The sequence below is a fragment of the Zeugodacus cucurbitae genome, chromosome 5 (assembly GCF_028554725.1).
Source record: "Zeugodacus cucurbitae isolate PBARC_wt_2022May chromosome 5, idZeuCucr1.2, whole genome shotgun sequence".
Lineage (NCBI taxonomy): Eukaryota > Metazoa > Arthropoda > Insecta > Diptera > Tephritidae > Zeugodacus > Zeugodacus cucurbitae.
In genome coordinates, this window is record NC_071670.1 from 56,162,872 (window position 1) to 56,179,642 (window position 16,771).

The 16,771-nt window shown below is 34.6% G+C and overlaps 1 long non-coding RNA gene across 2 annotated transcripts in view; it reads left to right on the forward strand.

Moving 5' to 3' along the window:
• Window positions 1-16,771, forward strand: part of LOC114803616 (uncharacterized) — a 299,076-nt gene that overhangs the window by 45,688 nt on the left and 236,617 nt on the right. For both annotated transcript variants that reach the window (XR_008471609.1, XR_008471610.1), the window contains exon 2: window positions 15,992-16,021. This is a non-coding gene — a long non-coding RNA (uncharacterized LOC114803616). The remainder of the gene's footprint in view (window positions 1-15,991; window positions 16,022-16,771) is intronic.

A 16,771-nucleotide genomic window follows, 5' to 3' on the forward strand; every position in this document is an offset into this window, starting at 1 on the left:
CTGGTGGCTTACGCCTCTATTGAGTCCGAGCATTTTATGAGTCCTTTTGATACGTCGACCGTGTCGAGTCGAGTCGAATAACTCGGATCAAATTTATGTCTGACAACTTAAGTGTGAAATGTAAATGCAACAAATGCCATTAGAAGTGCATAAAACACACAGACGGCATAATAAAATCTCAAATTGTATTACGCAGTATGCAGTCGAGTGTGGAAATTACAACAACACACACACATATGTATGTTTGTGAGCAGATTTACATATGAGTAAACGCTTTCACAGCGCACTTGGCAAGCGTGTGCGAAGCTCTGCTGCAAATCCCCAAAACTAAATTAAATTTTTCAACAACAGCAAATTGGCCTAAATATGCAGATTTACCGTTAAACTAGCAGCACGAACAATGCTGGAAATAAATATTGGTTAAGCTCGGTGGAACCAACTCTCCATGCATCTCTTTTGTGGTACTCCTGTCTGCTGGGCGCATTGCCAATTTTTACTTCAGTGCTCACCAACTGCACGCTCACTTTTCTGCTCGCTCTCCCTTTCTCTTTTCTTACACACAGAACTCTATTCGTTAAGCCGGTTTGTTTAACGGACTGACTGCCTGTGCGCCTGTGGGTGCCGCAAGCAAATATCCTTTGCACGGACTAATATCCTTGCTGCACCGTCGGTTTCTTATGACTTCCTGTGGTTTAATATACAATCTACTCAAGCGTGCAGATCTTCTTTGGCATGGCCTGCATGTGTGTTTCGGTGTATTTCTATATTGCCTTTTTGTTTTTGTGCATCTGCGTGGGCGCACACATTTAACTTTTCACCGAAATATTGACCAGATAAACCCTTCGACCGCATGTTGCCCTGATTCTGGCCTCTCTTTTGTGTGTCTTTTCCCAAAAGCTTTCTGTTGCTCCAGTTATGTTGTTGCTTTATTATTGTTTCACATATGTGCCTACTTGTGCCATTTGTCTGTCGTCAAGCCAGAGTGTTCCTGAAGACTTATGACCGACTATAGTACAAGCTCGTATGGCCCATTGGCCGTCCAATTTTGCTCACTTTGCTAATTTTTGTGTCAATAAATCTGTACAAATTTGTGGGACACTTACTATGGTCACTTAGGAATACCCTTACAAATAGAATTGTGTAGATTTTTATTACAGACCCTGTGAGAACTGCATATCAATCTTCTATGTGCTTTGTAACAAACTTCGCAGCTCCTTTATTGAAATTACTTTTGTTAAAATATTAGCAAAATGCTAATAAATCGTAGCTCAGCTGTCTGCTCATGGCTTAATAATGGATAGCGCTTCAGTAAAGCTTGGCGAATGCTGGTTAACTACCAGTGTTTATGGAATCTCCAGGTCTTTCTTTACAAGAGCTCTAGTGAGTTCTCGTCGCCGGGAACGTTCGTCTTTCCCTAGTTGCAGGTTGTTGTTGAAGTTTTTTGAAAGAAGGCGATGTAAAGTCATCAGAGCACTTCCTTCTTGGCTATGAAGACCAAGGTTGAAACACCTAGGATCATCCAAGTCAACTAACTGGAATCGGAATGAGACTAAACTGCAGAAGTTTTCGTGAGTTTCACTGTCCAAATATGATATCCGACCCGGGGATCAGCCAAAGAACCTAATCTTACTTAACCCATATGTTAAGGATTGGACTCTTCATCGGAATAATGTGTATATTATTGGGTACAGCATAAAATCGTTTTTTTTTGTTCCATAATACTCCTTTGTTGCCCAAATGCAGATGTTTGATGACTTCTGGAACATTATTTCTCATGAATGGATCGCTCACTAATGTAACTATACTTTTCCGTGCGAGTTGAGTGTAGATAAACGTAAGGCCAACGTGCGAAAATAAATACAAAAGATAATTAATAATGAAATTGATATAAACGAGCTGTGTTCATAAAATAACGGGAATTTTCGGGTTTTGAAAACAATTATTTATTAATTTGTCTTCATTAATGTTGTCTTCAAAATAGACCCCATTCGATATTATGCTTCTTCCAAATACTTCTCACACTCGATTTTAGGGATAGGCTTTGGCTCTTTCAGCAATTTCGCTTTGGAAATAGTAAAAAATCACACGGAGTCATATCCGGCGAATAAAGAGGCTGGGCCATCTTAACAGTATTGTTTGTGTCTAGAATTCACGAACTAGTAACGAAGTGTGAGCTTTTAACAAATGAATATCGAAAAGCTCATACGAACACGTCTAACCTTAGCGGCTGCTGCAGACAAAGTTAGCAATGAATAGAGCCGAAGGCTTTATCGAACTTCAGGTGCATATTATCAACATAATAAAGAAATGACATTTGGACTTTTGGACAATTGAAATGTTTAAAATACCCGTTATATTTTGACATTACTCCTGGTATATATTATAAATTGGGATCGTAAATATAAGATCACCTTCCACTGACAAAAACTTGTATGATTATATGAGTTCCTACTGGGTACATTTCAATATGGAATGAAGGGAATTCTTTATAATAGCTTTTCTCTTCTCAAATTGCTGTGTAAATAATTAAAATACTTGAATTTTAAAATTAGTTATTAAATTGATTGGAAAAGCTTAAAAACCAATTATAAATAAATAAATTTGAAAAAGAAGAATTTTTCATAGGAAGAGAAAGATATGTATATAATATACATATATCATACAAATATTTAAAGAAAAAATATGAAATATACTATAATATAGTTTTCTCATGATTTGGTTTCAAATAGTGCTTGAAATAAAACAAAAAATATAATCGTTAATTGAATCCATTTAAAAAATTTATTAATGAAATTTTATTATTACTAAATTATATTTTGTTTAATCTGTATATCCACGCACTTCGAAAGCGATTAACTACTGCGTAGCGAGTTAAGATTTACGAATCATACCGTAGAGAATAAATGAAATACAAATATCGTACTCCTTGTAATAACACTTTTCATCTGGCTGCCATTGCTGCCGAACAAAAGACGTTAAAAATTCAATATTAACACAGTCTTTCATGAACACACACACCCGAAAAGCAAATTCGCACGAATTCGTTTATAAATGCTTTAGTGAGAAAGGCCTTCCGCTGCTGCTGTTGTTGTTATTATTGTTTTTACGCGCATTCAATTACTTTACATTGCGCGTTGGCTTGATACCGTTGCACGTATATACGAAATGATATTGGAAAAATATCGGCCTCCTCATGACTATAAGGAACAATCGAAAAATGCCCATGAATAATAAAATATGGTGTAAGACAACAATGTAAAAACGAAAACCAAAAAGAAACGAATACATTTTCTGTTTTTTCCATTGTTCCGCTACTGGGAATAATATTCCGAAATACCCAATACTTGCCGTTATTTATGTATGCGTCGACAGTTATTTCTCCACAATGTCCTTTGAAATGCTCCTGTATACGCGTATCTGTATGCATATGGGTGTGAACCTCTCCACTGCTGAAATATTTAAATGTTTTTACTCTTGTTTATTCTCATTTTTTTTATTATTTTACAATTTCGTTGGGCAATTTTCATTTTCTTTAGCGCGTGTGGCAATCGCGTAAATGTGTCGATAGTAACTGTAAAGTGGCGGTAGTATAAACAGCTTTGCGAGAATACGACTCGTATGAGCTGGGTGGAGGCCTTTGTTTGGGCGAAAATATATGAAGACTGGGAAACGAACAGCGCTGATATTGTATTCTGTTTATTGCACACTTTTGTATGCCTCTTGTTCTGAAATCTTCTTTAATTATCAATAAATTGGATGTGATGGAAGGATGGGGATATGAACAAGTCGGTAGAAAAAATGGTAAACTTGCTTTGGGTTAATATATAACTTAGTACAAAATATAATATTCTAGTTGAAATATAATCCATAATCTGTAATTAATAATCTATAAATCTATAAATCTATAAATATATAAATCTATAAATCTATAAATCTATAAATCTATAAATCTATAAATCTATAAATCTATAAATCTATAAATCTATAAATCTATAAATCTATAAATCTATAAATCTATAAATCTATAAATCTATAAATCTATAAATCTATAAATCTATAAATCTATAAATCTATAAATCTATAAATCTATAAATCTATAAATCTATAAATCTATAAATCTATAAATCTATAAATCTATAAATCTATAAATTTATAAATTTATAAATCTATAAATCTATAAAAAATCTATAAAAAATCTATAAATCTATAAATCTATAAATCTATAAATCTATAAATCTATAAATCTATAAATCTATAAATCTATAAAAAATCTATAAAAAATCTATAAATCTATAAATCTATAAATCTATAAATCTATAAATCTATAAATTTATAAATTTATAAATCTATAAATCTATAAAAAATCTATAAAAAATCTATAAATCTATAAATCTATAAATCTATAAATCTATAAATCTATAAATCTATAAATCTATAAATCTATAAATCTATAAATCTAGATTGATCTTGATTGATCTATAATCTTCAATTTTTAATCTTCAATATTCATCCTACAATCTTAAATCCTAAATCTTTAATATCTATAATCTTCAATCTGCAATCTGAAATTTTCAATGTCCAATCTTCATTCTCCAAGCTTCAAATTTTTCCAACTTTAATCTTCAATCTTCAATTTTCAATATTCAATCTTCAATCTACAATCTTAAAATTTTAATCTTCATTCTAAACCTTCAATTTTCAATCTTCAATCCTCAATTTTGAATCTTGAATCTTAAATCTTCAATATTCAATCTTCATTTTTCAATCTTCAATCCTCATTCTTCAATTTTTAATCTTCAATGTTAAAACTTCAATCTTCATTCTTCATACTTTAATCTTCAATCTTGATTCTTGATTCTTGAATTATCAATTTTCAATATCCATTCTTCAATCTTCAATCTAGAATCCACCTTATAACAATTTTCATGAGTCTTTCCATTTTTTCCATCACAATTTTGGTGAACTGCTTAATTTAATTCTCCATTTTCGATTACTCCTGTTTTTTTTTTTATTTTCACTGCTATTGTTTTCGCAGCATTTCACGCTACTGTCATTATTTTGCCAACCTTTTATTGCCCATGTCTGCCCAATATATTAAATGGCCACGCCAATTGTGTACGCTGCACACAACACATACAAATTTACACATGTGTGTGGGGACACTTTACTCATACGCCATGGCAGTCCAACGAACACGCCTTTTCCGCGAAACTGTAAATTTAATTTTTTGCGCTCACGAACACGAACACTTTACACACACAAAGTAAATATTGTACACCCTCGGCGTCCCTTGGGTATGCTTACTTTTCTATTTTTGTTGATCTTTCTTTGGTATTTCTGTTAATTTCCACTACATGTATAGGCATATTTTAAAATAAATTTATTACCAATCGACATGCAATTAAATTGTTGTAAATTGTTGTACTATAGACAATTGATAGGCTGCAATTATTATAAAATAGTTTGTATGTATGAAGATTGTTTAAAAATATTAGAAAAATATCCTATTTTCTAACAGCAAACCTCTAGTATATAGATATCACTTGAAATGAATGCTCGTTATGGCATTTATTCCTGAATCTTTAAATAGAATCCTTCCTTTCCAACAATCACTAAATTTCCACCAGCAATTAAGCTCTCAAGCACAATTTAACTGGTCTCAACAAGTACCGTAGTATTCCCACCCAGAGTGCAGTCCTTTTTTATGTTTCCTTTATCTCGGTTAGTTGCGCTTGCTTATTGGCAAATCCTGTTGGTCGCATTAGCGGTAATAAAAATGTAGGCTTTGCCACTAGAGATAAGCGCAGTAATTTATCAGTCAGCCGCATGAGCTTAGTCGTGTTTCTATTTGGTATTTTATATACGAGTATGTTTCCCGTTTTTTATTTGCTCGTGTGTGCTTCTATTCCACTGGTTGTATTCCCAAGTCACTCTTAGTTCTTTGGTTTCCATTTTAAAACCATTTCGACCCGACTATACGTGGTTTGTTTTTTACTTACAGTTTTTTTATTGTTGTTAGTAGCCTTTTATTTATTTTGTTGTTACTCATTGCCATTGTCGTATAAGCACTGATAGTTGCATATATTGAATATTAGGGTGTGGCGCTACTGCCTAAACTTAATTGTTGGGTGTTTTTTTTATGAATATATAGCAGATACATCGTGGAATTTCGAGAGCTCGGAAGGCTACACCAAAGTTTCGAAAAATAATAATAAATACATCAGGTTCTAACCCAATTTGGGAGTTTGGAAATTTGATATATATAACTTCGATTAATATTTTTGGCGAATATATTCAAATATCCAGTTTTTTTGAAGTTTTTAAATTGGTCCACATGTAAGCCTGAAACTATACATTTCTCTACCGATTATAACCTTAAAACACCTAATTTCTGTATATTAATTGATGCCGGATGTCACCACATTATGTTTCTTTCGAGTAACATCATTTTGTGGGAGTGGCAATGATCCGATTTCGTATAAATGCGATACCAATCGACTCAGAGCGTGAAGGATCTCGTCATTTACTCAAGTTTTCGCACAAGATAAATGCGTGGACGGACAGTTAGCGGAAAGCAATTCGTCACGTCTCTATTAACCAGTTGCGAGAGTATAAAATTTCAGATATAAAATTTACATACCACCCTAATGCTCGTGCATATGCAAAGTGCACTCACACCTCCCTTACAAAGTGTAGTCTTCTTCCTACAATTTACCCATATGCAAGAAAGTACGACCAAACATACATACAAACACATATATGTAGATGTATTTAAATTTCAAACCATTTATCTGTCTCTTGGCTTGTCGGTTGTGTGACTTTCACTCACTAAGCTTTTAAGTGCGAAATCCCTTTTATGTGATTTGTTGTGGCGGCTGTGAGTGTGGCATTCTTTTATCCCCGGCGCTTATTACGTCTTCTAAGCATTTCATTTTCATTGCTTCGCCACTCCTCTTCGTGTCGTTCGACACTCTGTGCAAAGCAAGGCACACTATATTTTATTTGCCTTTGACATTGAGTTGCTGATGGCTCATTTGAGTGGATTTCTTTTATGTCGGAGCACAAAAAAGTCTGTAAAAAAATATTTCTCACTTTCGTCTTTGGCGAGATTTGCTCGCATAAAAATGGACATTTTGGAATTTACCACTTAGACTTTGTGGTTTTTGGGCAACCAACGTTGCTCACTTTGATGCCACTTTGCCACTGTCATCTTACGAGTACACTCGCCTGCTAGTTAAGTGTACTATAATGTGGACTGTGGAGTGAGTAGTCTACTATTGGAGTAAGCTGGTATGTAATGGTCTGTTATGCGCTCAAAGTGTGCATTCAGCTGGTGTTAATGTGCTGCGGCTATTCCAAGCCATAAACTGTTAAATATTATATTTGCAGCTATCTATTTTTTTTGTTTTCATCAAATTACTTAAGATTCTTAGATCACTGAAGTGTAATTAATTTGATTTTAACAACTTATATGTCTCTCTTCCTAACCGACCCTATAATGCGTGTATTTCGAAAATTTAATAAAAAATGATGATCCACCAATATGTAAGAAAACAATGATCCTTCAAAATATAAACAAACCTGGCCCCCACGTGACCCTGAATGTAAACAAACCGCATGGCACGTGACTCTTCAAAATGTAAATAAACTTTCTGAGGTCATTGACCTTTAGCCTGGGTTTGTTTACCTTTTGGTCGAGGTCATTGACCTTTGGTCAGGGTTTGTTTACCTTTTGGCGAGGTCATTGGCCTTTGGCCGGGGTTTGTTTACCTTTTGGCCGATGTTATTGACCTTTAGCCTGGGTTTGTTTACCTTTTGGTCGAGGTCATTGACCTTTGGTCAGGGTTTGTTTACCTTTTGGTCGAGGTCATTGACCTTTGGTCGGGGTTCGTTTACCTTTTGGCCGAGGTCATTGACCTTTGGCCAGGGTTTGTTTACCTTTTGGCGAGGTCAATGGCCTTTGGCCGGGGTTTGTTTACCTCTTGCCCGAGGACATTGACCTTTGATCCGGATTTGTTTACCTTTTGGCGAGGAGGTCATTGACCTTTGGATGGGATTTTTTTACCTTTTGGGTGAGGAGGTCATTGACCTTTGGCTGAGGTTTGTTCATATTTTGGCAGAGGGCACGTGTGCTAAGGCTACTTTAGATATTTAGGAGTCACGTGAGGGATGGTACGTTTATATTTGGAGTGGTCACGATAGTTCAAGTTTGATAAATATTGAGGGGCCATGTGATGTCAGTTTGCTTGGGTTGCTTTAGAGCTGACTTGAGATCAGGTTTGTATATATTGAGGAGCCTGGTGAAGTCGGATTTATTTACATTTCGGGAGTCAAGTGATTTTAAGTTTGTTGACACTTTAATGGATCAATTGCGGTCTGACTTGATTGACTTGTTTACATTTTTGAATGTCCAGTATAGTCAGATTGGTATAAAATTTGGTAGGACACCTGAGGTCACGTTTGATTTAATTTCGGCGGATTCTGTGTAGTCTAGTTTGCTAGGTCGCATGTGTCCTGGTTTGTTTACATATTGGTGGATCATGTGAGGTCAAATATGGTTATATTTTGTAGGGTCCCTTATAGTCTGGTTTGTTTTCAATTTTGGGACTAGTTTTTTTGGTATCTACCAGGTTTTTCAGGAAAAATTTTAATCGGTTTTATCAATTTCAAGATTGCCGAGAGTCACTGTAGTGATGCCACTTAGCTAATTGTTGTCGCAAGTGTCAGAAAGCACAACGATGCTGATGATGAGCAACTCAACTACTTTCATACATGTGTATCTATGTTGTATATATGCGTGTGAGTAATGCTTGCAACCACAACAATTAGGCAGACAACGCTTCGTGTCACGTTGCAATATACGCTGGTCGCACACAGACAGCATTGTTCGCTGAGTAGGCAGTGTGCGAGATAAATAAGTGCCAGCAAGCGCACGAGTGCATGTGAGTGCATTGAATAGTCGGATGCGCATCTAAGCCGTTTTGTCTGTTAATTCTTGTTTGCTGTTTGGTGAATGCAAGTCCTTATGCAGATGATGCAACGGTTGTGCAAACACATGTATGCTCACAAGCGCTAATACACGGAAATGTAGGAGTACAGAGTGTTGTGTTCGTGGCACTTCAGGTCACATTGCGCTGCATGGCCTCCAAATTGGCAGCGCGTTGAATTGTCAAATGTGAAATTTTCCAAATTTGCGCAGTCATTGGTGTGTACATCCCGCGCCGACATGCATGTACATCCGTTTCCTCAGTTGACATGTTTGTGTGTGTGTGTGTGTAGTAGCATCCGTATCCGCTTCCGTTGTTTGTATTCCGTTGCCGCTTCCATATCCGTTGGAATGTCCATTGTTGCTGCGATAGTTATTTTGACTGGTTTGCTATTGTTTTTGTTGTTGATCAGTGCGTTTTATTTCTGTTTCGTTGCCTCTTTTGTTTTGCTCTGCAATATTTTTATTATTTCTATTTCGTTTACCTTTGTTGTGCTAAATTTGATGAGTTCTTTGTACGAGTGTGTGCGTATCAAATAAGTGTGCTGTGTTGTTATTACTGCGGTTACTGCTACATTCCATTACTACTTCTGTAGCTGATGGTGTTGTTATTATTATTGTTGTTGTTGTTATGCTCACACACTGTTTGTGGAGCTAAATGCTATAATAGCTACTCTGGATTTGCACTCATTAAGTGTTCTGTATGCAAATGCACCACAACAAAACAGCACAAAACAAACACGATGCAGCAACAACAACACAACACAAGCAACGCATTAACAGTAACTGCAATAACAAGCGTAACAATTGTGCAGCGTAGTCGTTACATTAGTTGCAGTATTGCAGTGTATAAAGGTTGTAGTTAGAAGGGTCGCAAGAATTTGAACCCAATGCTCGTGTGAATGTTTTTCTTGGAATACAAAAATTTAGTAAATAAGAGCTAATTAAGGAAACATCTTAGGAAAGAATTTACATCTTAGGAAAGAATATAGTCCCTTTCTTATGATAGACTGCAATTGATTGATATATGTATATATATTCAATAGACAACCAGAAGGACGGATATCTTCATTATCATTATCGGAAGTTAGGACCAATTTCAACTATTATCAGATCAGAACTGGCATAAGTGGGAAGCAGTTTTTGTTTTATTTCGAGAACCATTTTGATTCTTGAGTTACCTGTTTTAAGGTTAAATACTTGATGATGATTTAAATTATATTGAAGGCGTGATTGTGATTCGATTCGATAACACAATTTTCGGTTATATGGTAAACGGAAGTACATCGAATTTTCCCAATAAATTTGTTTGAGCATGCAAGTTGTGGTTATAAAATACATATATTGTGGCTATGTTGTTTTCATCAGGTCCAGAACTACTTTTTGAAGTAATCAAAACAGATCTGCTTCTCCCTTCATTGATCCTTTGTGTGAAATATGAGCCTTGTGAGATTTAGGAATGAGTTTTTTTTGAAAACACTTTTTTGGTACCGTAAATGACGTGATTTTGGCCATATGCAATACCAACCGCCTATTAATGGTGAGATTTTTTTCAAGCTATCACTTAATGAGAAAACTGATATTTAAATATTATAAATGAAGTGTATGAAAACAATTTTTGGATCACTGTCGGAAACTACATTTTGGGATCCTGAAGCCACAATCACAAAATTTCGGGACTAGAACATGTTCGAACAATTTAGAGTTTTAAAAGTGATTTAAAAAAAATTGATTGATCTGATTTAATCTGCAGTCATCTTTTGTATTATAATAAGTCAATAAATATTTTTTTATGGTTCATTGCAGGAAAGTATATTTCGAGATCCTGAAATCACAATCTCGAAATTTCGGGACTCGCAGCTATAATTTTTTTTTAGTTTTAACAGTGTTTTTAGAGTTTTAGCATCTTAAAAAGTATATGATCGCTTAGATTCAATATTTATTAATCAGTTGCGTTAATTATTGTAATTTCAAGGACTACTGCCGGAAAATACATTTCGGGATCCCGAAATTTTTGGAATTATTTATTTTTATATTTGGATTTATTTTTTTAATATTTTAGAGATTTAATAGTGATTTCAAAAATATATGATCGATTAGATTCGATTTTCAACGTTAAATATTCAATTTTTAATATATTTTTATTTATTTTAATATTTAAAAGTTAACAAATTCAATTTTTAAGAACCATTGCTGCAAATGACATTTCGGGACTAACATAGTTTTGAAAATTTTAGAATTTGAACAGTGTTTAAAAAAATTATGATCGACACGATTCGATTCCAATAATAATTTGCGTTAAATATTATAAATTAAGTCAAGATATGAAAATTTTATTGATCGCCGCCGAATAGTTAATTTTGGGATTCCGAATTCCCAATACCGAAATTTAGGAACTAGCGTTTTTAAATATATTTTAGAATGTAGGGAATTTTAACAGCGATTTCAAAATGATCGATTAGATTTGACCTCCAATAATTATTTACGTTCAATTTTGCAAACGAAGTTAACAAATTCCATTTTTATGGACCACTGTTGAAAACGACATTTATATTTTAGAATTAGGGATAACACAGTTTTGAATTTTTTTGAATTTAAATAGTGTTTTTTTTTTAATTATGATCGACACGATTAGATTTCTAATAATAATTTACAATAAATATCCGAAATGAAGTCAAGAAGTACAGTTTTTATGGATCCAACATAAATAGTTAATTTCGGTTTCCCGAAATCACAATGCCGAAATTGCGGGTTTTGCCTTTTTTTTGTATATTTTAGAGTTTTAAGGGTGTTTTAAAAGAAATATGATCGATTAGATTCGATTTAGAATAATAATTTTCGGTAAATATTGCAAATAAAATGAAAAAAATAAATTTTTATGGACCACTGGTGATCCCGAAATTTCGGGACTAACACAGTTTAAAATATTTTAGAATTTATTTTTTAGATTTAACAGTGATTTCAAAAAAATATGATCGATTATATTTGATCTTCAATAACCATTTGTGCGTGTTTCGGCTAGCAAGAAGTTGTACAATTTATTGGATTTAGTGGTAAATTTTTCAATAACTCCAATGTTCTGAGGACGCTTTAGAGCTACTAGGAATTATCATCAATAATTTGTTCAATAGCATTAATTTAGTAACAAATCAATAATTATAAAAATTAATATTTAATTTATTTTTCAATGGTAAAAAGTTAATTGGGTACAATATCTTATCGCTGCGTGCATTTCTAAGAGTACAAAGTAAATAAAATTAGTTAAAACTGCAGTTGCAATACAAGCATGAAGCAGTGGAAGTGAGTGCCTCAAGTCTATAAAAATCCGGGAAAGACATCCGGGCAGTGTCTCCGCATGTTTGCGAGTCGTCACTGGTCATTTGCAAGTATTATGTGTGGCATGTAAATGAGTATGTAAAGCAGTTTGTGGCAAGCTTTTCATTTGCCCCTCTCGGGAATGTAATTAAACTATGCTTTGCGAGACGACCACTCTGTGTATGTGCTTTTAGTGCCCGGGTTACTGTCTATTTGCCGGTTTCTTTGCTGTTTATATGCGTGTGTGGCACCGCAAATGTCTCTCCAAATGTAAATTACAGTTAAAAACAACAATGTTGACATTACTTAGTGCTGTTGAGGGCGGTAATTTGGTTGCGGTCTTGATTGCACTTGATGACACTGGGCGACTCTGACTGCAGTGCTTGGTGGTACATGGCGTATGAGTAACAATTAAAAGTTGTGCCCAAGCAGCAGCTGAAAGTGTTGCATACACATGTGGCATGAATTTATGCACTTGCAGCGCTCTTAGTCGGTTTTCATTTGAGACACTTGGGCACTTAATTGTAATAAATAGCTTTTCGCTTAGAAATTTATTAATTTCAGCTGGCTGTCGCATTAATTTTGTATTTTACAAATCTGCGTTTATTTCACCGTTTATGAAGGCGATAAACCTTGATTTCTGTGCATTTCATAAACTTTTTTTCTAACAAATTTATCTTTTGTTGCTGTATTTTTTTTTTGTTTATATCTTTTCTCTACCTTCATCACTTGCTGCTTTCTATAAGCTTTTATTTGCAGGTGACTGCTTGTAGCTTACAAAGCAACCGGAAGCAGTCATTAAAACGGCAACAAAAGTTCAGTCAAACTTATTTTGTAAGTGTGTGTGTGTGTGTGTTGGTGGTCTACAACACAAATTTCACATTGCCACATATTCGCATAGTGCCTCATTTATTGCTTGTTCTTGTAGTCGAACACATGTTGCAATAAAATTGTACTTAACAGTTGCAAAAAGCAATCGACGACAGGCGAACAAAAGTTTATTTTGTAGCAGCAGATGCTTTGTTGCCCAAAATAAAAACTTTGCCAAAGTGTGTGTCTGTGGGTTGGTGAAAGTATTGATGGTAACATGTGCGAAGTATGGACGGTGGTGAAGCCAGTTGAGGCGCAACAGTTGCATCAAAGTGGTTGATTTGTACGATATTCAAGTTTTTTATACTCTCGCAACATGTTGCACAGAGTATTATAGTTTTGTTCACATAACGGTTGTTTGTAACACCCAAAACTAAACGAGTTAGATGTAGAGTTATATATACCAAAGTGATGAGGGTGAAGAGTGGAGTTCAAATCTGGATGTCTGTCTGTCCGACCGTCTGTGCAAGCTGTAACTTGAGTAAAAATTAAGATATCTTGATGAAACTTGGCACACTTATTTCTTGCCACCATAGGAAGGTTAAGTTCGAAGATGGGCGGAATCAGACCACTGGCACGCCCACAAAATGGCGAAAACCAAAAACACATAAATTGTCATAACAAAGCCATAAATAAGTTATAACAATAAAATTTGGAATAAAAGATCGCACTAGGAAGGGGCATATTTGGATGAATTTTTTTGGGGAAGTAGGCATGGCCCCGCCCCCAAATCGGTTATTTGTATATATCTCACAAACCAATGAAGCTATATAAACTAAACTTTCTGCAGTCGATTCTCTTACGTACCCCACTACACACCATGAAAATAGTTGAAATCGGATAATAACCACGACCACCTCCCATACAAAGGTTAGGTTGAAAACTACTAAAAGTGGGTTAACTTACTAACGAAAAACGTCAGAAACACTAAATTTCACATAAAAATGGCAGATGGAAGCTGCACTCAGATTTTTTTACAACATGAAAAATGGGCGTGGCATCGCCCACTTATGGAATATCTCAGGAACTACTCGACCGATTTCAATGAAACTTGGTTTGTAATAGTTTCCTTACCTCCCAATAATATGTTGTGAAAATTGGCCAAATCGCTTTACAACCACGCCTACTTCCTATATACCAGAACTTTGAAGACAATCTGAATCGTTTACTTTACAATATATAAAGTAAGCACTAGTGAAGATATCGGTGCAAAACTTTGCACAAATACTGCATTTATAGTGTGGCAGCCCATTTCTAAAAATCGCGGAAATCGGACCATAGGTTTTCGACGCCCCATATATCGTACATGAGGACCTCGGTGCTTGTAACCTAATATTCGGGTTTCCAACTTTCAATGGGCTTTATACAATATATATGAGGAATATGTGGGTCAAATTGTGTATTATATAATATAAATAAAGTTAAATAAATAAATTACGAGAGTATAAAATGTTCGGTTACACCAGAACTTATCCCTTCCTTATTTGTTTTTTTTTAATTTGCTTCACTTTAGTTATCTCAGAACTTTCATACGGTTCTAATTAAATTTCAATAAAATTTTGGATGAGGAAAAGAAATAATTAAATAAATTAGTTGTTTCTTCAGATCTGGAGGCAATACTTTTTTCGGAGTTTGTCTTTTTGACAGCTGTTACTTGATTTACACTCAGTTTGGTTTGCAATAATGAACAAACTTACTCCTGAACAATATTTATTGCCGTCAGTTTGTCAGTTTTCAAATTATCGACTTTTGTCGAGCTCTTGGGTTCAATACATGGTACCAGAGCAGTTTAAATTTAACGCACTTGAGAAATATTTGAAAATCGTATTGACATCTGCAGATATAGAAACTTAATCGTGCTAGTCTATATTTGCCACATATTAGACTCATATCGTATTTAAAGATTGTGTTTGGCCGTTGATCTTTTAGCAGCAGGGTATTTAGCAGCAGTAAATATTCCTTAAATGATTTTGATGAATGCTGGAGGGTTGAAAGTCCTTGGCCGATTACGGATCCGGGGCCGTTCTGGTTAAATAGGTCCCACTGTTGGGAAACATTTGGACGATCTTCAATTTCATTTGGTTTCGGTAGAGATGTTATTCAGCGGCAATTCAAATACAGCATAGTATATATATATATATAGATATGTTGCAACGATCTCAAGGTTAACTAATTTTTATCGTTGCTTGATGTTTATAGGCAAATGGAGCTTCTTTGGTATTACGAACTTAATTTTCTTTTAATGATCCCAATTTTTTAAATATTACGTATCAAATATGTAAAGGGGTTTTTATAGAACACTCCAAAAGCCCTTTTGACGTTTCTCTTCATTTCTACGTTATAACGTCGAAATTACTAAAATTTACTACCGAAATTCGGTCGTTTTATGGTCGTCATAATCGTCCTTTCAGATCAATTATTGAGCGTCTAGTGGAAAAATTTGAATCCACAGGAACAGTACAAAATGTTTCCGTGCCAGTGAGTCAAAGAAGTGCACCAAGTATAGGGAATATTTCTGGCGTTACCGCATCAATTGAAGAAGACGAAAATCAGTCTCTCACACGTCGTTCTCAAGTGTGGGGCATCTATGTGAGATCGTCGAATGTACTTTCACAGGAAAAAAACTTTTGTATCGTTCTTATTGAAAAACCCTTTAAGAACTATACTATATACATTAACATGTGTATACCTTCACCCTTAGATGATCCATGCTTCAAACTCTATGTAAAAGTTTATGTTTTATTTATTTATTCGTTATTTAATATATACATACATATTTAAGTGTATAATGAATTTCTATACTTTTTCTATTTTTTTCAGAGCTTTGCAACTATTATTTGAAACACTACGGTGAGTACCGTGGATAATTTTCTAATACAAAATATATTTCTGATTATGTAGGAGGACTGCTATATATATTTCTGGCCTAATAATGGAAATAGGAATACTTATCAACGAAAATGGTTTTATTGTTTTTCAAAATATTCTCCATCAAGATTTATATACTTTTGCATGCGCTCAAACCAATTTTCGAAGCACTTTTTTTGAGCCTTTTTTTGAGCGATTGTCAAATTGTGCGGGATCCAACGAGAACAAACCTTTTTTACGAATTTATGCTGGTAGGAGAAATGCATAGGCATGTCTCTATCTGAAGGTATGTTACATGACGGTCTTGTATTATCAGTTCACGTACGGCATCGATGTTTTCTGGCACAACGGCAGTTTTTGGACGACCTTCACGGAATTCGTTTTTGAGCGAGCGTCGGCCACGATTGAATTCGTTGTACCAGTTTTTAACAGTGCTATAGGATGGTGCTTCATAGCCATACAAAGATTTTAGTTCATCGATGCACTCTTGTCGCGATAATCCACGTCGAAAGTTGAGAAAAATGATCGCACGAAAATGTTCACGAGTTAATTCCATTTTTTGGCCGAGATGAATTTTTTAATTCCCTGTACATAAAACAATTCACGATTAAAAACGTTCTGAGTGATGATTGCACCTGGCAATACTTAGTGTTGCCAAGGCCAGAAATATTTATAGCAGCCCTCGTACCTATATATATATATATATATATATATATATAGTGACTACAAAAT